We start from the raw sequence: 27,560 nt of genomic DNA, 5'->3' as shown, positions 1-27,560 counted from the left end.
TAACTTTTGCAGTATGTTCTATGGATCTATGAACACCATAATGTGAAGCAATATAATAAATTAAGAATAAAAAGGAATTTAAAATAAAAATATAAACCAGAGCTTAACAGTATCTAAAGTAATACAACTGTCACACACACATTCTTATCACATTTGGCAAAAATATCATTTACACAGTTGTCAACTTCTGGACTGAAGAGACATGAATAAAGTGTCTCCTTCCATCTGCTCTCTACACAATTATTTAAAAAAAACAGAAAGGAAAGGATTATAGATTCATAAACAGAGAGAGTCAGAGACATGAATTTAGTCAATAAACTGAGTACTAGTAAAGTACTAATCTGGTCCTTTCATAAAGGAAATGACAAGCTCAAATAACATGTTATGAATGTGAACAGACTTATTTTCTAAAAAAATCCTGATCTTAATAAGAAAGGTACATGTTACAGATCAGAAATGACATATACACATCTCTTACCCAAATGTTTCAAAACAGAATGAAAATGTGATATTGACAAATCAACTAGCTCTAAGGATGACAGAAAATCATACACATGTAAAACCTGCTTTAGTAAGAGAAAAAACCACTATAAAACGCGTTATACAGAGCACATTACGCCAGTGGTCCGGCAGCTGCACTGGCTTCCGGTATGTTTCCAGGCACAATTTAAGGTGTTGGTTATGACCTCTAAAACCCTAAACGGGTTGGGTCTGGGGTATCTGAAGGACCGTCTTCTCCCAGGGACTGAGGTCAGCTGGGGAGGCCCTGCTCAGTGTTCCCCCACTTATGGAGATAAGATTAACATCTACACAGAACAGGACCTTCTCAGCTTTTGCTCCCAGGCTGTTGAATTCTCTTCCTAGGGATATTCACATGGCACCAACATTAACATTGTTTGGCGTCAGTCTAAAGCCACCATTTTTACTCGTGCTTTTATTGGTGTTTGAGTCTGTATGTGTCTGTTCCTCCTCTCGAGATACGCTTAGCAGGTTTTATGTCCTTCTGGGGTCTCATATATATTTGTAAGCCGCCTTGAATATTTCAAATAAAAATATTTTAAATAGGTAAAATAAATAAATATACTGTAGTATTCACCTCTGTTAGTTGTCATAGCAAGCATCTGCCTTCTTCTACTATACATTTGAGAGTTTTTCTGTGTCTGCCTGTCTATGAGTCTGTTCAAGAATTCCTCCTAAACAGCAAGAGCTAGGACCACCAAATTTGGTGTTCTGATTCTTTTCATCACATCTTACAGCAAGGTAAGGGTTTGGTTGTGCTAGGACAATGGGGTGTACCTGGAATGTGACCATGTTTCATAAAATGGAAAAGGAAGGGTCTGCTAGCAGGGAATTTTTTAAGTAAAGAATATTGGGAACAAAAGATGTATTTCTACCATCTGCTTTGCATATCTGTGATGGTACATTTCTCCATTTCCTAGGCCAAAATAAAAACAATGGAAATGAAATCTACATTTCTACTTCATTGAGCTTTAATTTAATATGGAGATAACACTAGGATTGATAAAACTCAGCATAACCAATAAAGAATCTTAGTTTCTCCTAAGAAACTGAGTTGTCTTCCTTTTAGACATTTATTTACATATGAAGTGTACCATAAATATAGTTAATAAATTTTGTGTTTAGTGGTTAAGACTGTAAGCAAATACAACTGACTATCCTAATTTGTTTCCATGTTTTTCCTTTTAAAATTATTGATATTTTAAAACGGTATAATGGTTAATCATCAATATGCACAGGAATCATTCTAATGAGCACAGAATGATGTTAATCCAATGCCTGCATCATGCACTTTATAACAAAACCATGCTACAAAAATATAAGCAGCCACAAATACATTTGGCATGATAAATACCTCAAAGGGAGAACAAATAGTTCAGTCCACTTCCCAAACCAAGAGACCACATCATGCCACATAGCCCAGGTGTCAGACAGACAGACAGAACAATTCCAGATACAGCTTCAAGACATTCAAAGATATTTGTCTTACTATTTTTCTAGGCCCTGATTTTTTTTAATATCAGGGAGTAATTGCATCCTCTATCCTTTCCCATATGCAAGGTGGATAAAAATCAGATTTTTCTCATTTTTATGTAAGTTATAATAAGCTATTTTTTAAAAAACAAGTTTTAAATTAAACTGAATTTAATACAAAATATGTTAAGGCCTAAACTTATTATAATTTCTTAAAACGTTTAAAGAAAAAATATGCTGAATCCACAAGTCTCTATCAAAAACTCTGTATTGGAATTAATGGCTTCTTTTTGATATAAAGAAGAAGGGAAATAATATAACTTTTGAGGGTAAGACTTATAATGGGAAAGGGTTGCCACCTGGACAGTTTTCACCAGGATAGTTCAATTTGACATGTCCTGATATCCAGTTTTTTTTATTAGGGAAGGAAGGAAGAGGCAGAGCTGAGTGATATAGAAAGAGAGGGTGAAGGGGGTATGGCCTCAGGTTGCCAGCCATTAGAAAATTGCTATAGCATATACGCGACTACAGTAATGGGAAAGGGTTCTTCCATTACTTTTGTAAACCCATCTCTCCAAGAAGGGGCCGGTAGGCGTACAGAAGGTGTACAACTAGTGGTGCACCACAAGGGTCAGTCCTGGGACCAATCCTTTTCAACTTATTCATAAATGATCTGGAGAAAGGGGTAAGCAGTGAGGTAGTAAAGTTTGCAGATGATACAAAACTGTTTAGGATAGTCAAGACAGAAGCAGACTGTGAGGGACTCCAAGAAGATCTCACCAAACTGAGTGATTGGGCAACAAAATGGCAAATGAAATTTAATGTGGATAAGTGTAAAGTAATGCACATCGGGAAAAATAACCCCAACTATACGTACAGTATGATGGGGGCTAATTTGGCTACGACAAATCAGGAAAGAGATCTTGGAGTTATCGTGGACAGTTCTCTGAAAACTTCCACACAGTGTGCAGCAGCGGTCAAAAAGGCAAATAGGAAGCTAGGAATTATTAGGAAAGGGATAGAAAATAAGACCCAGAATATCTTACTGCCCCTGTATAAAACTATGGTACGCCCACAGCTTGAATACTGTGTACAGATGTGGTCTCATCACAACAAAAAAGATATTTTGGCCTTAGTAAGGGTTCAGAAAAGGGCAACTAAAATGATTAGGGGTTTGGAACGGGTCCCATCTGAGGAGAGGTTAAAGCGACTGGGACTTTTCAGTTTAGAAAAGAGGAGACAGAGGGGGGATATGATAGAGGTCTATAAAATCATGAGTGGTATGGAGAGGGCCGATAAAGAAAAGTTATTTATTAGTTCCCATAATAGAAGAACTAGAGGACACCAAATGAAATTAATGGGGAGCAGGTTTAAAACTAATACAAGAAAGTTCTTCACACAGCGTGTAGTCAACCTGTGGAACTCCTTGCCAGAGGAGGCTGTGAAGGCTAGGACTATAATAGAGTTTAAAGAGAAGCTAGATAATTTCATGGAGGTTAGGTCCATAAAAGGCTACTAGGGGATAAAATGGTGTCCTTGGCCTCTGTCTGTCAGAGGCTGGAGAGGGATGGCAGGAGACAAATCGTTTGATCATTGCCTTCGGTCCACCCTCTCTGGTGTACCTGGTGCTGGCCACTGTCTGTAGATAGGATACTGGGCTAGATGGACCTTTGGTCTGACCCAGTACGGCCGTTCTTATGTTCTTATGAAGAATTCTTCCATCAGTCTAATGTTCATGTAGATACCACTATGTCTCACAGCACATGAAAATTTTCACAGCTCTGAGTGATGTAATTAAGCCAACCTATCTCTGCAGCAAGAACTGGTCCTTAGGAGACTGACTGATTTTCCAGAGACTTAGGCCATGTATTTACTTACACAAAGATCAATGCTGTGACAGTCCATCTTCTGGCTTTTGATTTAGTGGGGCTGGTAAAAACCCGCTAAATCAAATGGTAGGTGCACCCCACTGACACCAGTACTCCTCAAATTGCAAGGAGTAAGGGAAGTCAATGGAAGTGTTTGCTTCCATTGACCTCCCACTGCGGAGATGACATCAAAGTTTGAATTAAAGTACATTGACTCCTCCTATGCAATTAATGTAGCTGGAATTGCATATCTTAATTCAAACTTCCGTGTGGCCATAGGTGAGGAGGCACTTAAGCTCCAGTCACTTTCACTTAGGCACATATGAAAATTTTCCAAGGCAGATATGAAACAATCAGTTTAATTCACTAACTATAGTTATACCCTGTTGAATAGATCTTTTAGTTGTAAATATAAAACATGTTGATAAGTTGATATATCCAAAATATTTAAAAAACTTAAAAAGCAACGAATAGTCTAGCAGTAGCTTAAAGATTAACAAAACATGTAAATGGTATCATGAACTTTTGTGGGTACAATCCACTTCTTCAGATGACATGAAAGCTCATGATACCATCTATATGATTTGTTAATCTTTAAGGTGCTGCTAGACCCGTGGTCCCCAACACGGTGCCCGCGGGCGCCATAGCGCCCGCGGGGGCATTTCCGTGCGCCCGCCAGGTGCTTGGGGCTGGCCTGGCACCGGGCGCGCGGCGCTGGGCGGGGGGAGCGCCAGCCCCGGGCACGCGGCGCATGGCGGGGGGAGCGCCGGCCCCGGGCATGCAGTTATGGGGGGGGGGCCGCCCCCGGGGCGCAAATGTCCCCGCCCCCTGGCGCCCGGCGGGCGAACGGCCACGCCCACTGGCGCCCGACAACCTCGAAAGGTTGGGGACCACTGTGCTAGACTATTCGTTGTTTTTTAAGTTTTTCCAGTTACAGATTAACTCGGCTATCCCTCTAAAGGTTTCAAAATATTTAAGACTGTTTTGCTTTACAAAAAAAATTAATATGCTGATGTGTAAGTTTAATTAAAATTCAGTTACCATTCTAACACAACTGGGCACAAATTATGAGCAAAAAAGCTAATTACAGGCAGTCCCCGAGTTACGCGGATCCGACTTATGTCGGATCCGCAGTAACGAACGGGGATTTTTCTCGCCCCGGAGGGCTGGAGCAGCGGGATGCCTGGTCCCGCCGCCCGACTCCTCCGGGACGAGAAAAGCTGCTCCCTGTCTCCCTGGTCTGCTGGCTCCCCCAGCAGACCAGGGAGACGCTGAGCAAAGCCGCAGAGCACCCAGCCAGACCCGCGGCGCTTCCAGCTGATCTGGAAGCGTCACGGTCTGGCCCGGGTCCTCCGCCGCTTTGCTCCGCGTCTCCCTGGTCTGCTGGGGGGGAACGCAGCTAGTGCCCTCCCCCAGCAGACCAGGGAGACGTGGAGCAATGCCCGGGGCCTGTGGTAGAGCAGGTGGGGCGCTGCCGGTTGGTCCTGCAGCGCCGCTCCTTGGCGCTACTGGACCAACCCGGCAGCACCCCAGCTGCTCTGTCCCAGGAGTCCTGAGATTCAGCTGCTGATGATCAGTTTCAGCAGCGGCTGAATCAGGACGCCTGGGGCAGAGCAGCTGGGGTGCTGCTGGGTTGGTCCAGTAGCGCCGCGGAGCAGCCACGCTACTGGATCAACCCAGCAGCACCCGAGCTGCTCTGCCCCAGGCGTCCCCAAGTTAGCCGCTGCTGAAACTGACCAGCGGCTGACTACAGGAAGCCCGAGGCAGAGTTGCTTTGCCCCGGGCTTCCTGGAATCAGCTGCTGATCAGTTTCAGCAGCAGCTGACTTGGGGACGCCTGGGGTTCTTAAGTTGAGTCTGTATGTAAGTCAGAACTGATGTCCAGATTCAGCTGCTGTTGAAACTTATCAGTTTCAGCAGCGGCTGAATCTGGATGCCAGTTCCGACTTACATACAGATTCAACTGAAGAACAAACCTACAGTCCCTATCTTGTACGTAACCCGGAGACTGCCTGTACCTAGGAAATAAACAATATACCATTCACCATTTTTAACACACTAAAACATATATATTAATAAGACTCTGAAAATATTAAGCTACATAATTAGTTGAATAAACATATAGTTATAATAATGAAACCTCTTAAGTGCCCCCCCCCCAAAAGTAAAGTAATGTAAAGAGTCTATTTACTTGTAAATCAACAGGTTTTAAAAGGTATATTAACAAATGAGAACATAGTTTCTTTAAAAAAAAAGTGACAAAGTACAAATGTAAAAGTTGATTACTTAAATTAAAGCTTGCCACATCATGATTTAACTCACCTTGATTTAAATTAATACACCCTGTCCACAAGAGCTATTAATGGAATTCTGCAGCCTTTAAGTTGTAGCTTTCACTTCTTTCATTGCTTACCTCTCAGATGCTAATGAAATTAAAAGAGAATTTTGCGTCAGGGTCAGCAGTCCTGGATTATGGCCAGTTTTTCTCAAGGATTTGACAATTTTTTTGACCTGTCAGCTTTTCAGTCACAATATCAGTTCTATTGTAGTAACATATTTTTACTGTATACCCAATCTCTCATACACTGTTTCATCAGAACGGATTCAAAACTGGTACGTTACTCTGTTAACTAAATATCAAAGATTCACTACTTTGCAACTAACTCTTGAATGGAAGCTTAAAGTTATGTTTTCTTGTTGATTTTTTACATCTATGACTGTAACTCATTTAGTGAATAACAGATTCAAAATGAGTAGCAATTTGCTGAGTGGCAATGGACATCCATTGACCACATGTGAATAAGTCCTTTTGCTGGGTCACACCCCAACAGTGCCAAACTTTGACAAAGGTAACGTTTTCTTTCTAGCACTGACACTCCAGAATCCAACTGGGAATATTATTATCTACCTCAAGTCAATAAAATCTAGAAGTGAAACAAAATCTACCTCTCACGACATTCTTAAATGGCCTGAACTAGGATTTGGGTGACACTATTTTAGCTTCTCCACACTTAATGAGATGGAAATCATAATGGTGCTCTTTTCCTTGATTAATGACACTACAAGCGAATCCACTGTACAAAATAGCTAGTGCCAAGAGTGCTGACACAGTTTAAAAATGCTTTTTGTTTGCCATTCTGCTGTTGATGGTAGCCTATCAACAGATGCTTGTAACTGCTGCAGAATATGAACTCCAATTCCTGAGCTTGATGATGGCGAAGTCAAAGGAACATCTGCATCAAAGTCCTCAGTAACTAGTCAGTCCCAGGGTTACCGCATGAAGGCAATCCTTTGTTTTAGTGCAAAGTTTGGGTTAGCTATTTACACAAAAGGCTTTCTAATTCTTGCTCTGCTTGGACTTGTGTTCGATCAGTCAGAACAGCCTCCCTTTCCACCCCTTTTTGAAGGATTCCAGGCATTGTTTCAATTCCTGCATTCATAAGGACATAATTCACCTGCCCATGTAACATGCACTTTTTCTCCTCCATCTTCTAGGTACTCCTAATATAATACCCCTATGGGCCAGTGAAGTACTGAGGAAGTAGATACTTCAGGTCAGATGGAACAAAACCTGAATCCTAATAAAGCATTATTCAATTAAGCTTCAGTAATGGGAACAAGACTTTCCCCACTTCTAGTAATTTACCTGTTAACTAAGTTAGTTTTGTTACACTTTCAGCAATGATGCTTTAAGCTGCTGTTCTAAACAGTTAACCGTAAAATATAAAATCTGGGAATTACCTGGAGTGCTGGCTCAACCAGAGGCAGTGGGGGAAAGAAGGAGCTTGCCAGCCATGCTGCCAGTAAGCTGAATGCTTCAAACAAGGCCTGATTCTTTGCTTAGCGCCAGGAGCAGAGTGTGCACCACTGGGGGATGGATATGGAGGAGCAGTGGGGCTAGGGAGGGGTGAAGGGACAAATAAGGAAAAGGACAATGAAAGAGATGTAAAGGGTCCACGGGTGGGCAGCAGAGGCTACCACCTGGTGCTTGTCCACTCTCACCAGCCACTGCAGTCTGCAGAACATAGAGTGTGCTGGCTGAAAATGGGAAGGGGGCAGGACCCTGCTGGCAAAGACACAGTTTGCAGTGGGGGCTGTGCTGACAGACCAGCAGGGGAAGTGGGCTGATGGGTGTATGGTGTGGCTGGTGAGCAGGGATCCAGTACACAGCAGGCCCTGCCAGAACTGACAGGAGGTGGTAAAAGGAAATACCGGGGGAAAAAAAAATCAGGACACCTGCAATAAGGCATAAATATGGGACTGTTCCTTTAAAAATGGGTTGCTCTGGTCAAATAATGCTCTCTGTGAGAACTGCTTAACCAAACACAAAGATTTAGCACTTTCACTCAAAGGAAATATGTCAATGCAGGTGATACTTGGTTCTGTGATAATTAGAAATCTGGGTTCTATCCCCAGCATTGCCTGAAGTGGCCTTGTATAATCTCTCAGTTGTTCTATTTGTAAAATGGGTAGAATAATAGTTGTTTGACCTTAAAGTAGGAATACAGGGGCTGGACAAGGAATTAGAGCTGTAAACTCCACAGATATCTATTAATGGCAGTCGGTAAAAGACCATAAACAGGCTGCAATTTCTCTTAGGTCAAAGGATATTAAATGCAGGAAGCTCCTCCCTCCCTCTCTCTCTCTCCCTTTCTAAAATGAGTGGTTACTAGCAAGTCTGTGAGTGTCTCCGTTTCATTTCAATATTCGTGAGTTCAAACAGCTGAAGTCCCAATCCTGCAAACCCCTGGCAAATGCTTAACTTTAAGTAGGTAAACAGCCCATTTAATTCAGTTGGACTGTTAGTGATTAAAAGGATGTTAAGAAGTGGGTAATTGGCTAATCGTGTAGTCGATATGATTTGCATCAACTACTTGATTAGTCAAGAAGGGGAGGCGCTCTGTTCCGGTTCACGACAGGTCCAGGAGCTACCTCCAATATGGCTCTGTAGCTTATATGTAGTAGGAGCCAGGAATGCAGGCAGATCGGATCCAACTACATTTAAACTGTAGAGCTGCAGCGGGGGTAGCTCCCAGGGCCGATGCGACCTGGGACTGAGCAGTCCTGGCTCGCTCTGGCACCAGGTCTGCTGTGGCTCAGCATCCCCTGCTCCCTATCCCCCCGCAGACTGCAGAGATGGTAAGCCAGGTACCCCCAGCACCAGGTCCTGCTTCCCCCCCTTGCTGCCTCTGATACAGAAGCATTAAGAGGGGGGGAGCAAGTAGTCAAATAGCCCTAGGGATGTAAGAAACTAGTCGACTATCCAATAAGCCAGGGGTGGGCAATAATTTTTGGCCGGGGGCCACGTCAAAAATTTTTGAAGTGCCCCAGGCTGCCTGGAAGGGGCAGGGCCTAAACCGGAAGGGGCAGAGCCAGGATGCTTCTGAGCTACCCTGCCCACAGACCATGATTGGTCTGGGGGTGGGGAAGCCCCTTTGTCCCCCACTTCCCACTAGGTACCCACACCACTTCCTTGTGCTGCACCCTGCCGCGTGCTCCTCACAGGGCAGAGGTAAGGCGGGAGGAGGCTTCAGGCACTCTATCTGCCCCGGGCCAATCAGGGCCTGGGGACAGGGAAGCACTCGAAGCCTCCTCTTGCTCTGCGAGGAGCATGTGGCATTTTGAAGTGCCGTGAGCTCCTCGCAGGGCTGGGGCAGGGGGAAGGAAGCTTCACGCAGCTCCTCCACCCCCATGTCCTGACTGGCCTGGGGGCAAGGGGAATGCCCAAAGCCTCCTCCTGCCCTTCGAGGAGCAAGGCATTTCAGAGCGCTACGTGCTCCTCGCAGGGTGGGAGGAGGCTTCGAGTGCTCCCCTGCCCCCAGGCCAATCAGGCTTGGGGGCGGGGGAGTGTGTGACGTCCCTTCCCCCCTGTGAGGAGCACGTAGCACTTTGAAGTGAAGCATGCTCCTTGCAGGACAGGAGGAGGCTTCGCCCGCTCCCCTGCCCCCAGACTGCAATTGGTCTGGGAGCGGCAAGGCCTCCGTGGGCCATATCAACCCTCTTGGCGGGCTGTATCTGGCCCACGGAGGCCCTTTTGCCCACCCCTGTGATAAGCTTATCAGATAGTCGACTGGTGATGCGAGTAGTCACTTCCCCCCCCCCCCCCCCCGTTGCTGCTTCTATCAGAGAGAGGCAGCAAGGGGCGGAGGGGAGAGAGGGAGCAGGAGCTGGTGATGGGGGGAGCTGGCTTAGAAGCCAGTTCCCCCCAGCACCACCTCCATGGGGGGGCAAGGAAGGTAGAGGCACAGCTGAAACAGCGTGAGCAGGAACTAAAGCAGTCTCTGCTTGTGCTGCTTCTGCTGCGATTATGCTTTTGAAATGGAAGACCCCAGGAGGGCTCTTGTACATTTCAAAAGCAGAAGCCCCGTGTTCCCTGTGGGGCCTGCTTTTGAAATGTACAAGAGACCCATCAGGTCTCTTGTACATTTCAAAGGCTCAGGTGCCTCAGAGAGCGGGGGAGGGAGAGGCAGCAGGGGATTCCCCCACTGGCCCCGCACTCACTTCTGTTTTTGAAATGTAAAAAAACCCTACTGGGCATCTTGTACATTTTAAAGACTGAGATGCTGCAGGGAGCATGGGGCCAGAGAGGTCCCCCGCTGGTCCCATGCTCCTTGTGGGGTTTCTGCTTTTGAACTGTAGCAAAAGCCCAGCAAGACTCTAGCTACAATTCAAAGGCAGAAAAGACCTTATAGACTAATCTAATAGTCGACAGAAATCCAATCGACTATTCGATTAGTTAATTAATCTAAATCTAAGATCCCTAGTAGTCACTAGACTACTCGACTAATCACTTACATCCCTACTTAAAAGTAAGCACATGTGTATTGGCCAGACTGGGGCCTAAGTTTGTTAACATTTATTAAAATACCTATTAATTTAAAATATCTTATGAGTGAAAACGATGTACATAGAAAGCACTGTTTACAAAAGTAATAAAGAATGGACCTCCTGGGTCTGCCACCCTCTGGACCTGACTGGTCCTGGATGAGGGATTTGGCTGGACCGGTGGAGGTCATATCTGGCCCCCCTGCTACCTGCTCTCCCAGCACTGGACCAGCCTCCTGGCCAGCTCTCACTGCTGCCACTAGCCCTGCTACACCCTGCTGGTTCCTCCCCCCATCCCATTCCTTCTAAGTCGGGAAGTTTAGTACCTGTGAGTCAACCCTTGTGGAGTGCCCTGGGCTCCTTGTCCCATGGGCCAACCCAGCTGATGCATACCATGCTACAGCCCCACTGGGCAGCCCCACTGCCACATGCCACACTCCTGGTCTCGCTGCTCAGCTGGGTGGCACCTGACAACCCAGCTGTGGGGAGCCCAGCCGCCACCCCCATCCCTGCTAACCTCGGCAGCCCAGTCCCGCCCCTAGACTATAGTTCTTCCAGGCAGCCCAGCTGTGTCGCGTCTGGCAGCCCAGCTGCAGGGAGCCCAGCCATCCACCGGGACTCTCTGGTCCTGGAACATAAGAACCACGGACAAGCAAGTTCCAGTTTACAGAGGTTCAACCTTTATAATTATCATTCCTGTAAAATAACAGTTTCATTAGACAGCAGTGAAAGAAGGCCCAGGTACTAAACTAACCACACATCTAAAAATCTTTAATGATTCTTTTTATTTAGCATATGGCTTATGAAAGTTTCCTTATTGAAAGTCACCTAAAAACCCAACATTATAAACTTAGCTTCTAAACAATCACTGAGGTATCAAATAAAAACAAATATCGCTTTAGGACTCAGCTTTTGCCCATTCATGTGCTTTAATACCATGGGAATCCGTTACTAAATTTATACGGTTATTTGTGATGAACAATTTTATAAGTTATGTTGTGTGGCACACCTTTTTACCCAGTGATTTTGAAAAGCTCTTTAAAAACAGTTATAATGGATATCCTGATAATTGTACTAATTCATTTTCATCAGTGTTTTGAAGCTTAGAGAAATTCCACATCCCACGGGAACAAACCACAGTTATCTATCTTAAACAAAAGAGTAGTCAGCTTTTTTTTTTTTTTTTTTTTTTTTGAGGAAGCAAACCATAATTACTCACAGACTAATAACGTATAAAAACGTGAAAGAAATGCCACTGCATTAACTTTTGACAGGTCTGCATTTGGCTCATCATATCTAGAACAAAAGCTTTACAGTAAGTACATTCTTATAATCATGTTGTTGACATCATATGAAAGTTAGCACACTAAATGTTAGGTAAGGAAAAAGAAAGCATCTCAAGCTTATTTTGCTAAAAAAAAAAAAATCCCTTCTTTCCAGCTTCTGACCCTGGGACTGAGCCCTCAGAAGCTCCTCAGCTTGACAAAAGACATCAGAATGAAGTGTAATGTAGGAGAGACATTCAAAGCCGGAGGTACAACAACAACCCTTTGCATCACATATTCCAGGAAAAGGAGCAGCAACTGTGGAGTGGAAAGATCACAATTAGCATAAGCAAGTCTGTAAGGTCTTCCTTTTTCTCAAACACTGAACATCTTCACCCCTGCTATTAAAGCATTTGATAGAAGGGTGTTACAGAACAGAGTACCACAGGAATCCTTAAAGTGGTTTGAAAGGGAGAATTGCATTCCTCTAGGACAGGAGTTTTCAAACTCTGAGTTGTGGCTTGTAAAGAGCTGGCTGTGAGATGCTATGTTTACTCGAGCACCTGTATGCATGGACCACTCGCAGCGCCAAGTGGCCGTGGTATATCATTCCCGGTCAATGGGAAAGGCACACTGGGATGTGATGGACACACTTGGAATGCCAGTATGATATGGGCATCACACTATTACAAACACTACATAGCTTAAAACCTGGTGAGCCAGGAATCCTAACTAACTATAAGTATCTAAATAGAAAGCGAACTGCAGAAAGAAAAAAAAACTGAACAGGAAGAACAATTCAGAGAACTAACAGAAGAAAATGAAAGAAGAACTAGTTATGTAACTGTAAAAACTCTAATGAAGATAGACTGCTGAGGAACACTGCAGAACTCTGTCTCTGGCCAGGAAAGGTAGTAAGAAGGAACTGAAGGGGAGAGGGAGGGACATGCGCATGTGTGGTGACAAGGCACTAAATGCACCAAACCCAAGCATCGTGTATGTGCAGCACAGGACACTGCTCTAAAAGACTCCGGTTGACAGCGCAGAGGTGCACCAACACATACTATGGAGCACTCACAGGGACATCTCTTGAAGAAAAAACTACATCGCCATCTGAAAATATTGGTAGTCCTCAGGAATCTTGTGACACAGCAATGAAAGATTCTCACCTCTGCAATCACTGATTGACCTTCCAAGAAGAGTTGGCCTACAGCCCCATGGTCGGGACATCTTGTAAAAACACCAGGCTGCCCTTTGCTTCAGCTTACTTTGCCCTTATCTATAACCCTGGTAATACCAACATACAAACTTCATAGATACAATTCATAAAAATTCCTCCGTGCTAGAGTGGTATTTGTAATAGACTTAGAATTAAGATTTGAGAATTAAGTGACTATAGTTCCTTCTTAATTTCCCAGCTGATAAGTTAGGGATACAAGTTTAGCTCCTGTAGCACTATATATTGTGTGTGTTTTGGGAGTTATAGTTGAGATTCCAGTTGTCATGATTATGAGGGTTAGCCAGCAGTCTGGGGATTAAGGGGTTAACTACACCTAGCCTGGTGGAGTGACCAGTTGGAATGTAGGTGGGACTTTCAACCTAGATAAGGCTTTGGGGTACACTTGCTGGCCCCCACTTCTGCATTTATCATGCCAGAGTGGGGAAGAAGCCATGACACCAGGCTTTGGTATAAAACTTCCCCCAAAAATCTTAAAAACCTAGATCTTGGAAATAAAACTTCCGCTGCCACCACCCAAATGTTGCTAAAGAAACCAGGGGAAAGATCATTTGGGAAATCTTACCCCTAAAATAAAAATCAGGGCACACAATTAACCACTTCCAGGTTAATAAAAAGAAAGGAAGGAACTTTTATTTTTACAACAATATTCCTGTTGCAGGCATAATGACTAGATAGGACGGTAACAAAATACACTCTTGGAGAAACTCCATGGACCTAGAACTTAGTTACAAAGAAAAGCCAAAACATCTTTTAAACAGTGCCAGACATCAGATCCCTTACCCAACTCTTAAAACAATAAAGCCTAACGAAACTACCTAAACTTTACCCTAATTACAGAAAATGAAGAATGGTGTCTTAGAGAGAGAGAGAGAGACATGTTTGTCCCTCTCTGTAGCTGCAGAGGACTCTCCAGAGAGACAAAAGGAGAAAGGAAAAAACCCAAATTCCTTTGTCCCAGGTTGAAAGTCCCACCTACATTCCTACTGGTCACTACACCTGGCTAGGTGTAGTTAACCCCTTTATCCCCAGGCTGCTGGCGAACCCTCATAATCATGACACCAGTTATACATAAATGAGATATGAGAACCAAGACATGAAAATTAATGAGAAGTTGTTTATAATCTTAGTGGCCAGTTCCTTCACAATTTTTTTAACCAAGTGTTTCTTTCTCATGTAGTAACTTTAGTTTTCCAACTGCATTTGGATACGAATAGATTACTTTGATGGGCCGAAAGACTAGAGGGTCTAGACTGAATTCCCTTGACTTTAAATGTGTACTATTGAGTCAGGTAACCCTGACTTTCCTTTTTGGGGTAGACCTTAAGGAATAGCGAGAGCTTCTGCCCAAGACTTGAATAATGCTACTTCTCTAGGCAGAGCTGAAAGATACATAAACACTATGTTTCGAAAGAATCATCTGCTGGAAACAGAGGAGTGAACTTGATAATTTTTTGCATAAGACAGGTCCATATCTTCTCCTTGGGCCATACCCTCATTCCAAGCCACAGCAGGAGTCCAGATGTGCTTCTCTTGCATGGGGCTTGGCTTCTGTACTGATGACCAGCTTCTTTGGATCTGACCTCAGGTAGCCATTAAATAACATTAAGAATGAGTTAATTCAGAGATGCTAGTTCTGGATCTGAACCAAGATCTTTATATACCATTTCCTGCAACTGTTGGCTAGAATCAAAGCAAAAATTATTCTGGGTTTTCACAGGAGATCCAGTAGCCTTAGAAATATGTCAGATTTTCATCTTATGAGAAGTGTGGTCACATTTTGAAAATCGGACACTATCTCATTCATATTTCTCTTCTGAAGTAAAAAATTGTTGTGGGTGTGTTTTGTTAGGGCTATAACTGGTCCTTCCATTTGCTTGCTCAAAGCTTTCTTTTCTGCAGGCATATAAATGTCCAAATCCTAAAGGGGAATATATCATAATGAAAATAGTTTATGTAGCAGTAACTAAAGTAACAGAGTGATTTTTCCTTATCATATTTTCATTTGTTCTCGATTAGGTTTATTTTCACATTCTGAAGTTTTGGGAAGACAACACTAGAACAATGAATGTCACTATTTCTACATGGAATATTGATCCATATATGGAATTGCTGAGAGACCTGAGATTTAAAATGGGCTGGATGCCATTATTCTTCCTGGTGCCCTTTCCAAAATCTCCCCCTCCAGAGATGGTTCTGTAATTCCCATGGACAGATTGCCCATCCACCATTCATCTTCTGATGCTAAGAGACTAGCTGATAGTACGTGTATTTTAATTTACTTTTGGGAAAAGAAACTTGTTCTTGGAACAAAGTGACTTCTGTCCTTATCTGCTCATCTCAAACACACATTTTCTGCAGTGGTTCAGTTCCAAATGATGGTCCAGACTTAAGTGCCCCTGACAGACAGTGAGAATGAGAGTGTGAGTGTGAAAGAGAAAATTATACCCAGACTTTGAAATCAAAAAATCAAGACAAGCATTAGGAGTTGGATGGTCTTCCAGACAATCCTACCCTGAGTCTTTCAAAAGTTAAGACAAGAATGGCCAATTAAGGTGTAATCTCTGCATAGGAATCTGAGATGCATCAGGGAACATCTGCTGGGAGAAGATACTTTGAAGATTTGCTCCCTGAAAGGAGACAAGATTCATTTCCTTGTTTAAAAAGCCTCATGGACAGCTTTGTGTGGATGCTCCCCAAAAGCATAAGAGTAAATTTCTGGAATATCATCAGATGCTAGACTACAATGCCAATTTCTTCAAGCCTTAGTTATTCCTGGAATATTTCTCTGGAAATTCTGAAAGAGTAGATCACAATCCTGTCATGTGTCAGTTAGGAAAACTGTTAGGAAAATCTAGTTTAAAGTAGATTTTTGGGAAGGAGAGGTAGTATAAGTTGCATGCTCATAAAGGACTTCCTGTTGAGAATAGTCTTCCACAATTAAAGACTACAACTAGTATGTTCAGAATTGAAGCTACTGAATCTACATTTAGTCTAAAAGATTATCTTATTTTCCAGTGTCTGTGTTTGGCACGAATATTCCACCATTTGATAGGACTATACTCCTGATTAAGGGGACTGCAACTGGTAAGATTAGGGAGAGTAATGAACACTATATAGTCCTCAAGGACAACTAGTTTTTTAAAAGGAAATGCCACTCCCACTCAATCACACCCTCAAAGAAAGTGCAGAAGTGTTATACAGATTTTCTTTAATATTGCAAGTGGGTTTTTTGCATTTTATTTTCTGAAAAACATAAGAACCTAGTAAGTGAAATCCCCTACTTGTGCTAATTTTCAGAAGTTTAGCTGAAAATCTGGGGCCATTTGCTCAAAGTCCAAGTTTTATGGATTTCTCCTGCTCTTTAGAAGGTTCAGACACAATATTTAGCAATGACTCTAAGATCGCTCTCTGAAGCAATAATAGCTAATTTAGTCACCCTTATTTTGTAAATGTAATTGGGATTATGTTTTTCAATATACATTACTTTGCATATATCAACATTAAAATGTATCTGCCATTTTGTTGTACAATCACCTAGTTATGGAAAGAAAAAAAGGCATCTTTAAATAGAAAGATGATTACACTACAAAAAGCCATTTGGGGAACTGATTTTTACACTCCTACCATGAAGTTGCCTAACACGGCTCAGAAGAATTTAATTTTTCTTGATTCTTTCAACTACTGAACAGAATAAGAAAAAATTTAAAAAAACCAACCTGTTTTGCCAGTATAGCTGGCACTACAGATATTGCATCTAAAATAATCCTACTTTAGTAAAATTGTGCGACATACTGAATTTCACACCGAACAATAGTAATATGGTATTTAAAAAATAACACATTACTAAAATATCTATAACTGGTGATTTGCTGTCAGACTTACTACACAGCAAGATGTACAGTTTCAGGTTTTCCAATTTGAATGATGTGAATGTATTAATATACAAACTTGTAGGAACATCATATTTTACTTTCGTCATCAATCACAGTCAGCTTTTAATTGATATTAAACCTGATAATCTCACATGTATCTACATCAATTGATGCAACAACTAAAGCCACAGCAGTCACATCATGTACTAATATCATTAGAGTCAAAGAGACTTGCTACTGATAAAGAGTAGTAAGATTTGAGCAAAATGACGTATTGATCAGTCTTCCACATAACTGAAATGGTTCACCTATATTACCCGAGTTAATATCAAATATACCATATCTTTCACTCAGTGACAAACATGGAGTGAAATCCTAGTGCTATTAAAGTTAATGATTTTTTTTCAAGAGGGCCAGGATTTCATTCCTGTTCTTCACCTGTATCGTTTGACATATACAGAAAATTCAGAAACCGTAGCCAAAACTCTTGATCATGAGTTATATGTCTTTAAATCAATGGTTAGAATTTAAGATCACAAGATCAACTACAACAAAAATAAATGCATTTTGAATGTTCTTTACTTATCCTATATCTATGTAGTAAAAATGTCTTTTATTGTAGAGAACATCACTTTTCTTCATAGCTGTGGAAGCCAAAATCCAGAACTGTGACTTTTGCAGCTTGATCTTAGTATCTGTTGGGTATTCTTTCTGCATACACTATTTCTTATCTTAGGGATACAGTGGCATAAAGTACAACGAAGATCAAGCTCACAAGATCTGGAGATTGAAAAGCATTCAATACCAATTTTTCTGGCCACAAGCTTTGATGCAGTTCATTTAACACAGCAAATGTCTTTCAGTCACCATGTCTAAATATGTATCAAGTTAGCAACTTTTCCATTATTGAGTTGTTAGTTGACTATTAATTCTGTGCTCTACAAATGCCTATTTATTTTACTCAAATCCTTAAAGTCTGTTTGGTTTAGGTACATGGAATAATATCTCTGCTTTTCTAGGAAGTATGTATGAAAAAAGTAAAACTTATCAAACTTGATATCTAAAAAAATCATATTTTTTCAACAGGAATTAATAAAAAGGTTAAGTGAATGCAACGGCAGTGGACATAGTAGGGAGACAAGGCAGACATGTGCTATCCTTTCACTGGAGTGTCACAATCATAACCGAACCCTGCTTTGTTTTTTATTTCCAGTTGGTATTTGTGAGAATAATCAATTAATCTGTTATACTATACCTGCCTTGCTCTTGTGTGTTTCTCTTTCCAGACGTCACTTACAAATCACGATGACAAAACTCACAGCCTGTTTCATGTTGAAATACATATCTGAAATGTATTCTCAGTTACTTTTATTATTTCACACTAGGCTGTGTCCTAAATAGTAGTTGTTTTTCAGGCAGACTTCAGGAATTCTTATATGAATTAATAACACATATCTGAATACTGAACAAAACTGGATAAAAACAATTTTTGTTATTGTTGTTTTTATGATAAACTCTAAATGGAAAGTTTACTACCTCTAATTTTTATGAGGTAAAAATTAGCTTTAATGCTGTATCTTTTCTTCTCATGCGTGTAAAGCTATATGTCCAAACTCTGACCTGAGACCATGATTCTCAGTTCAAGGACAAATACTAGCACTAGCACTCAATGAGCTAATATGCTAAAAATAAAATACATCTGAGCAGTGTATCAGAATGGTCTAGCTCCCTGAGTACTACCTAGTTTCTTGAACAGGGATGGCTAGCCCAGGTGAGAGCTTTTTAATCTACTTTGATTTTACCAACTGCACTTACCTCTATTTATAAAATCATCTCTATATTTCCATGAATGTGACAGTACATTATACAGCAACGAAAGCAGAATGCTGCACCTTTTGAAGAACCATATTGACGCAGGATAATTAAGGAATATCTTGCCAATTCTCAAGTGTGAATGGTCATTTTTAGAAATATTTACATGGAATTGAATTAAAAAGCATCATCTACATGAATTTCAAAAATTTTCATTCTACGAAACATAAAATTTTAATAAGAACTATTGGGCCAGATCATGTAGTGTAAATAGGTATAGTTCTACTTTAGTCAGTGGAACCATCCCAATTTACACGAGATGATTATCTGTTTATTTTTTAGGCTACGTCTAGACTACAAGCCTCTTTCGAAAGAGACCTGATGAACAGTGAAAGTGTTGAAATGAAAGTATGATATTTTTCTTATGATTTTTCAAAAAAAACCCTGTAGTCTATACACACCCTTATTATAAGAAAACTATCATACTTCCATTTCAACACTTTCACTGTTCATCACAGGGAAGAGAAGTTGCAGTTATATTGAGTTTGCCATGGGATAAAAACAAGAGGTAGCCAGGTAGCTAGCAGAAGTTCCTAAAAGCATAAACCTGAACAGCCACATTTTACTGTATCTCTGCTGCTGCGTCTCTTTCCTTCCTTTTCTACAATAGCTCTTTAAATAAGTATAATTGTTGCGGAAATTTATAATAAAGAGAGACAGACCTTGGACACAGGCATTAACTATTCTAAATGCCTGTAGTTTTGTTAATATGCCCTGTGTTAAAAGTGTGTGTTCAAGTTGACATGAGAATCAGTCCAGCAGGTCTAAAGTCCGAGCAGGATTAAATACCTGACAAAAGACTGTTCAAGCCCTTCCTTCAAGGCAGTTGATTTTCCAACCAAAAATATACAAAGTAAAAGAAAAATAGAGCTATGTCCTTGATCAAAACAGAATGAAGTGGTAAAGAGATCCTTCCTCTTGCATATCAAAAGGCCATGCCAAGGAGCAACCTTCCTTCTTGCAGCTCTCTTCAATGGACCTCTTTCAGCTCTTTCTAGAACTCATCTGAACTCCTTGCCAGTCAGTCTGATTAGTCCCCCTCCCAGACCCAAACACCTGTACATAAAATGTCTGTCTCCAAACAGTGTATGATGGCTCTAGGCCCTTAGATGGATGGAAGGGCTTGTAAGGGACCAGGGAAAGATTCTTAAAATACTGAGCTTTGGCCCTTTTTAGGGGGTCTTCCCTCTAGGATCCCTGGGGGCATGTCTACACTGCAGCCAGAAGCATGCCCCTGCACCCAGATAGACAGATACAAGCCCTGCTCAAGTAGCATGCTAAAAATAGCAATATGGATGCTACAGCATCGGCTACCTGACCAAGTACAAGTCTGCTCAGCCCTCTGCTTCTGTTACTTGGAAGCTAGTCTGTGCCTCACTAGTCCATACTACTATTTTTAGCGTGTCAGCTTGAACCACTATCCTGGAAGCTCTCAAGAATATCTGCTGTGAGCTATAAACACCCTAATTGAAGGGGAGAAAGTGTTGCATTTTTAACAAAAGTTTCCTTTATTCTAAGTTTTAATCAGTCATTGAAATTACAGGTGATTTTCAGAACACCAATGTAGTCTGTTTTGATTATGATTGAGGGTACGTCTAGACTACAGGCTTTTGTCGACAGAAGTTTTGTCGACAGAATCTGTTGACAAAACTTCTGTCGACAAAGAGCATCTAAACTACATCAAGCAGACAGACAAAGCTATTCGCTTTGTCGACAGAGAGCGTCCAGACTGCTGGACACTCTGTCGACAGAAAGCGGCACCCAGAACTGCTTCTGCCAGGTCACAGGAGTAGCATGTACTTCCTGGTGCGGCTGCCTGCCCTTTGCAGAGACGTGTGCTAAAAGGGATCCCCCTGACTAGCCGTTGCTCTGCTGCTGCAGCTGCCTTGCTTATCCCCTAGAGCAGTGTTTCCCAATTGGTGCTCTGCGGAACCCTGGGGTTCCGTAGAGCAAAATGAGGGGTTCCGTGAGGAGCCGGCGCTCCCCCGCCCCCTCTGAAAGAAACAGAGAGAGAGAGAGCCGGCTAGCCAGCAGAGGCATGGGCGGCGAGCTGTGTGGGCTTGTGGTGCCCATGCTCCCGCAATAGCTGGAGCTGGAGCTGGAGCTGGAGCTGGACCCGGACCCGGACCCGAGCGCGCGTCTTCCCAGGCCGGCCCCAGAGCGTCTCTCCCCCGTCCCCGTCCCCGCCGTGCGCGACCTTCCCTGAGCTCCCCCTGGCTGGCTGCTGCTGCCCTGCGCAGCACGCTCAAACCAGCAGGTGAAGAGACGCCCGGACATGACTTAACATCACAGCCCGGGATTTTAAACTTGCTGGGCGCTGTGATGCACCGCATGGCTGAGTTGCGGCTTTGGAGTCCGGGGACAGAGCACAGACTTCCACAAAGTGGAAGGCAGAAGGTACGGAAGAGGGAGAGGGAAAGGGAGGGAGAGGGGAGAGAAAGGGGAAGGGCTAGGAGAGGAAGGTGCTTGTGCGGAGGCGGAGGGGAAGGGGAAGGGGAAGGCACCCAGTGGTCCCCAACACGGTGCCCGCGGGCGGCATTTGTGTGCGCCCGCCAAGTGCTTGGGGTTGACCTGGCCCTGGGCATGTGGCGCATGCATGATGCTGGAGCCGGCCCCGGGCGCATGGTGCACGGTGAGCGCCGGCCCCAGGAGCGCCGCAGATTGGCCGCCTGCACTCTGGGCATGCGGCGCTTGGGGGAGCACTGGCCCCAGGCACGCGGCGCTTGGGGGGGGGGGTCAGCCCCGGGCTCATGGCGCTTGGGGGGGAGCTCCGGCCCCAGGCACGCGGCACTTGGGGGGGGGCACCGGACCCGGGCAGGCGGCACTTGGGGGAGAGGAGGGCGCTGGCCCCGGGCACGCGGCACTTGGGGGAGGGGCGAATGGCCACACCCCCTGGCGCCCGGCAACCTCCAGTGGTTGGGGACCACTGGGGGGACAGGGGTGGAGGAGAGAAATGGCAGGGGGCCAAGTGCAGACAATGAGGAAAAGGGCAGGAGGAGAGGTGTTAGTGGGAGGGGGACAGGGTGATGCTGGGAAGGGAGAGGGTAAGGGCACTGGGGGCTAGAAGGGTGAGGGGAGGTGCTGGGAGAAGGCTTGAAAGAAGGGGTGGGCATGAGGAAGGCTGGGATGGAGCAAGTCATGTGAGAGGGCACAGGGGCATGAGAGGAACGGGGTTAGAGGGGTGGGCATCAGGGAAAAATGGAGCAAAGGGGGCAGGGGAAGTGAGGGAAGCGGGAGGCACCAAGAGGTTGCAGGGGTAAGAGAAGGTGCAGGTGCTAGGGAATTCTGGGCAGACACCTGCCCAGTGGAGGGACCACCATCAGAGGAGAGAGGCAGGCAGGTTTGTAGAGGGAGGTGTTAGAAGAGGGGATGAGGAGGGGTAGCTCACATGATCAGAGTGGGGCTACTGGAGAAGTGGGCACAGGGAGGAGAGAAGGGCTGGTGAAGGGGGGGGCAGGTTGCAGGAGGGCTGAGGACAGTGAGAAGAGCAGGAGTCAGGACAGCAGAGGAGGGTGAGGAGTCGGGGGGCAGCAGGCACCAGGGGAGCTGACATGGCAGCAGAGGGAAAAGGTAGAGGTTTAAAAATATTTATTAATAACTTGGGTGACACATCCAAACAATCCACATGAACTCAATACTGGTGCACAACACAAAATTCATTTTGCTCATGTGAGGAAACTCTTAGGCTATGTCTACACTAGTTGTTTCTTGTGCAAGAACACATCCACTCTTCCATGTGTGAGCTGTGCTTTTGCACAAGAGCATCTATGGCAGTGTGGACACTCTCTTGTCCAAGAAAGTGCCGATGGCCATTTTAGCCATAGGGCTTTCTTGCTCACGAAATTCATGTTGCCTATCTACACTGGCCTCTTGTGCAAAAACAGTTGCTCAAAAGGGCTTATTCCTGAGTGGGAGCATCGTAGTTCTTGTAGAAGAAGCCCTGATTTCATACATGAGAATGTTAGTGTACTTGCTCAAGAACACACGGCCAGTGTAGACAGGCAGCAAATTTTTGTGCAATAGCGGCCGCTTTGGCGCAAGATCGTGCCAGTGTAGACACAGCCAAGGGGAGGGAGGAAGGCAGGGGCAGGGAATCAGCACTGGCTCAGCATGTCTACATGGTTTGGGGGAAGGTGCAGGGAAATTGAGCTCAGCTGGGTTGCAGAGTGGGGAGGTCTGGGGACTGCACTGGATACTGCACCCAAGAGATCCTACACTGACATGCCACCTCCTAGGCTGCTGACACTGCCCCCATTCTCGGCACCAACAACTACAGCACAGCTAGACACCATCATGGCCGGTTTTGCAGGGCTGAGATTTCCAAACTCCAGAGGAGCGCTCGATAGAACTCACATTCCCATCCGTGCACAACCCCATCGAGCTGCCCGGTATATCAACAGAAAAGGGTACTTCTCCATTATGCTGCAGGCCCTGGTTGACCACCGTGGACTATTTATGGACCTTTGTGTGGGGTGGTCAGGCCAGGCACATGATGCTCGGATCTTCCGCAATTCGCACCTGTACGAAAGGCTGCAGACAGGAACCTTCTTCCCGCAGCGAACCTTTGCTATTGTAGAGATGCCGGTCTGCATTATGAAGCCATACGCTGGGCATCTGACCCCGAGCAGGGAAGTGTTTAACGCGCACCTGACACGTGCATGTTTACAGGTCAAATTCGCATTTGGCCGGCTGAAGGGAAGGTTTAGGTGCCTGCTAATTCACCTTGATATGGGGGAACACAATATCCCAGAGGTGGTGGCAACATGTTGCATCCTCCACAACCTGGTGGAGAGCAAAGGGGAGGCCTTCCTCCCAGGTTGGGGGCTAATGGCTGAAGTGGAGAGGAGGTGGTTTGTGCAGTCTCGGACAGCTGCCGTTCGCCAAGCCCCTCAGGTGGGCTTTCGCATCTGGGAGGCTCTGTATGAGAGCTTTTCACCTGGAACCCAATAGTGCCTGTGGGCCTGGGCTCTCCCGTCCCAAAACCTTCCCTCCCACAATCCATCCCTGCATCAGCCTGCAAACATTTAAGACACACACACCAGGTTAAAGATGAAAAATATAATGTTTATTAAGTAGTAAGAATAGAATGTTGAAGTGTTATGAAAATAGAATTGTTAAACAACTGTTACAAAATAAACTTTGTGTTGAACTTTTACCCTGAGTTTTAACTGGGGTGGGAGGGGGGATGTCAACCTGGAGGGGTGGAGGAGGAAGGGCAGACAGCTTAAGAGTCCTGGCGATATCGCCTGGGCCAAAAGACTTTGCCACCTCCTCGTGTCCGTGCACCCTGACGTCCTCGGGCTTGAATTGGGGCTCCAGAGGCTGAGGGAGGGAAAGGGGGGGTAGGGGCTGGATGGACAGGAGGAGTCCCCAGCGGGAGAGGACATGGCACTCCACTGGGGGAGATACTCAGTGAGCAGGTGATCATGCCAGCACGCTCTCTCTGCCATGGTCTCTTGGATTTTTGCCATGGTCCCCTCCATCTTCTCCATGGCATCGACATGCCGCCGCAGGAGGTCATTGTAGGCCCTCCAATGCCTGCGGGTGCTATGGGACTGGGTGGGTGGTGGCACCGGTGTTGCCCGGCGGTCAGCTGCAGCAGGTCTGGCTGTGGAAGAGAAAAGGGAGAACCAATCACTGTTAGGAATTCACACACAAGTCCTTAAAACAAGGAATGGGAATGTTATTATTGTAAGGCCACGTCTTGCTGCACAGGGGCCCTGTTGTGGCTAGGGCAATGTCCACCTTCACCCCTTGCATCCTCTCCCTCTCCACCATGGCCGTCCAGGCCAGGTAAGTGTGCAGCCACGGTGGGACAGGGGCCTGCAGCACCGTGGGTCTTCCATGGCCTCCACCCACATACATACCACCTGCCCGTCCACTTACACATGCACAGAGAGATGCAAGCTGTCCAGGAGGACCAAGACGTGCATATTGCTCTGCATCCTCTCTGCTCCCACCTCTCCCGTTCTGTGTCTGTGACCCTGACTGCACTCACCTGATGTTCCTTCACCTGGGTCAGAGGATGGCTGCAAGGCTTCCTCCGTGTCCAGGACAGGCTGCAGGATCAGGGTCACAGTCTCCTGTGTCTGCTCCTCCTCCTCCTCCTCCTCCTCCACATCTTCCTGGGGGGACCGCCTGCCATCTCTGCTGCACCGGTGTGGGCAACCCAGTCTGGACGAGCACCGGTGCAGACATCGGTTCCCGGCCTCCAAGGATGCGGTCAAGTTTACTGTAGTAGGCACAGTGCACTGGGGCTGCACCTGATGAGGACCATTGCTCTCGGGCTTTCATGTACCGCTGGCGCAGTTCTTTGGCCCGTACCTGTTAAAGGGCATCACCCCAGGACCCTGCATCAGCCAGCCCCTGGGCCACCTGGCCGTAGACGTTCCTGGCATTCCTGCGCCAGGTGTGCAGGGCATTGACTGCTTCCTCCTCCCACACATTTCTAACGATGTCAGGACCTCTGGCCCTGACCAGGCTGGGACTCTTTTTTCCCTGCTGCAGGCACTTGGGCTGGCTCCCTGGAATGTCCCTGGAGGCCTCATGGCTCTGCAGCTCCAGACATGGCACTGTGACAGTGAAGCAGGGAGAGCAGTGTGGTCATAGGCATGTTCTGTGGCCAGCTTCCTGTCTGAATGCCTAGCAAAGGTGTCTGTGCCTTTAAAACATGGCTACAGACAGCAACAAGAGGTTTTCCCTAAAGAAAGACTGTCCAGAAGGGGGCTTCCCCTGGAGGTCTTTCTCTGACAACAAAAGAAACCCCAGTGTCCAGACTACGCTTTTTGTCGACAGAACTCTGACAACAGAAACGTTATGCCTCGTAAAATGAGGTTTACCGGCATTGACAAAACTGACGCGTTCTGTCTACTTACTGTCGACAGAACGCGTCAGTAGTGTGGACGCAGGTTTTGTTTCATTGACAAAAGCCCAGTTTTGTCAACAAAACTATGTAGTCTAGACACACCCATAAACACATTAGAACAGGGGTGGGCAAATACAGGTCCATAGGCCAGATTCAGTCTGTCAAGGTTAGCCTCTGATGGGCTCCCACATCGCCATATTTACCTGAGCCTCTGCAGGTACACAAGATTACAGCTCCCATTGGCTGCAGATCACAGTTTCCAGCAAATAGGAGCTGAGATTCCCCATGCCAGCAGAAGCGCAGATAGATATAATGGCAGTGGCCCACGAGGGGCTAACTCTGGTGAACCACTGCCATTTTATTGCCCAGCACTGTGTTAGAAGGTGTTTGCTAATATGTGCAAACTAGCATGTTATAAAATACTAGCATACAAAAAGCAGCATGGCCATACTATGCTGCATGAGCTCAAGTCTACAATGCCTTTTTTATACTAGTGTCTTGAATGTATTTGTTCATTGTTTTAAAAAAACACAATTAAATTCTAGTCAAAACAAACCCACTAACGACTGCAAAGTGCAACAAGTTGGCAAATGCCAAGTGATTTTGACTATTCCAACCAAAGACTTTTAAACACTGACTAAAAGTCCCTTTCCTTTTATTTAACTTTCATTCATCTCTTGTGATGTCACAATTTCTCTTGTTCTGCATTATGATGAGGAGTCTTCAAGCCAAAACAAGTGCTAAGTTTCTAATGAGGAAACCAACAAGGAAAATTTAAAACAACAACAAAAAAAATCCAAAACAAAACCAAAACAAATCAACAAACATTTCTCCTCTACCTTTGAGGGTCACTATTAAAAATTTTAGAAGACCATCTGCTAGGTTTAATATAGTAGCCACCTTTGAATTTCTTATTACTAATTGTTCCATATAGTTAAGTTAGAGAAAAACTAAAAGATTTTAAATTTGGCTTGTTCACATGGCAGAGATTAATAGTTTTCTTTTACATTCAACACTATTTCCAGTGTTTCTCTAAATATATTTTTCCCTTTAAAAAGCTTCTGCAATTAAGCTACATTATAAAGGTAGATCCTGCTCCAACGTGTTAGCCAAAGTGCTCTTCTAGGAAGAACGAGAGCTGATACGCAATCAACTGAAAGATTATTGAAATTTTCTGATGTACTATAACCAAAATACAGGAAAATAAGAGGCGGTTTCACAAACAGAATTAGAAAAACAGTACTTGTCTGAGAGTTATCCAAATTGCTGAGGTTGTGAGAATTGAAACATTTGGATGACATGCAAATAAAGCTAAAGCTTTGCACAAGAAAGCCTCCACTGCTTATCCTATAGGTCTTTAAGAAATAGCTGATACTAAAAGAACAGATGGATTTTAACAGAAATGTCAATTTTACAGATAGAAAACCAATTTGCTTTAGCATCAGAGCATTTTGCAATATTTTGATAGCTAGCATTAAAAATAACCGACACATTTTCAACACAATTTGATCAACTTAGTAACAGAAAAAACTGTATGGGAGTTTTTATTTCCCTTCGAAAAAATATGCTATCTTCGCATGAACTTCTCTAAATAAGTCTTAGAAGCCACTTCAATTTGCAATTTTATTTATAACAACTGCTTCAAGATATAGTTAAAATGTTTACTACATTCTTGCCAAAGATCTTCCTTAGCATGATGCAACTGTAGAATAACTGGGGATCTTGTGCTAGCAACCAAGTCAGAGGATCAAGTGGCTATCTT

The 27,560-nt window shown here is 44.4% G+C and overlaps 1 protein-coding gene across 10 annotated transcripts in view; it reads right to left on the bottom strand.

Moving 5' to 3' along the window:
- The window catches only part of MBD5 (methyl-CpG binding domain protein 5), a 251,076-nt gene that overhangs the window by 131,332 nt on the left and 92,184 nt on the right, over window positions 1-27,560 (bottom strand). Inside the window, exon 3 of one of the 10 annotated variants that reach the window (XM_075933345.1) lies at window positions 6,182-6,282. The exons of the other annotated variants lie outside the window; for them this stretch is intronic. The gene's annotated coding sequence lies outside the window, so the exon portion shown is untranslated. The remainder of the gene's footprint in view (window positions 1-6,181; window positions 6,283-27,560) is intronic. 10 annotated transcript variants of the gene reach the window in all.

Source organism: Pelodiscus sinensis, chromosome 7 (genome assembly GCF_049634645.1).
Source record: "Pelodiscus sinensis isolate JC-2024 chromosome 7, ASM4963464v1, whole genome shotgun sequence".
In the NCBI taxonomy this organism is placed as follows: Eukaryota; Metazoa; Chordata; order Testudines; family Trionychidae; genus Pelodiscus; species Pelodiscus sinensis.
Note: the sequence above shows the minus strand (reverse complement) of the source record. Positions and strands in the feature narration are given on the sequence as shown.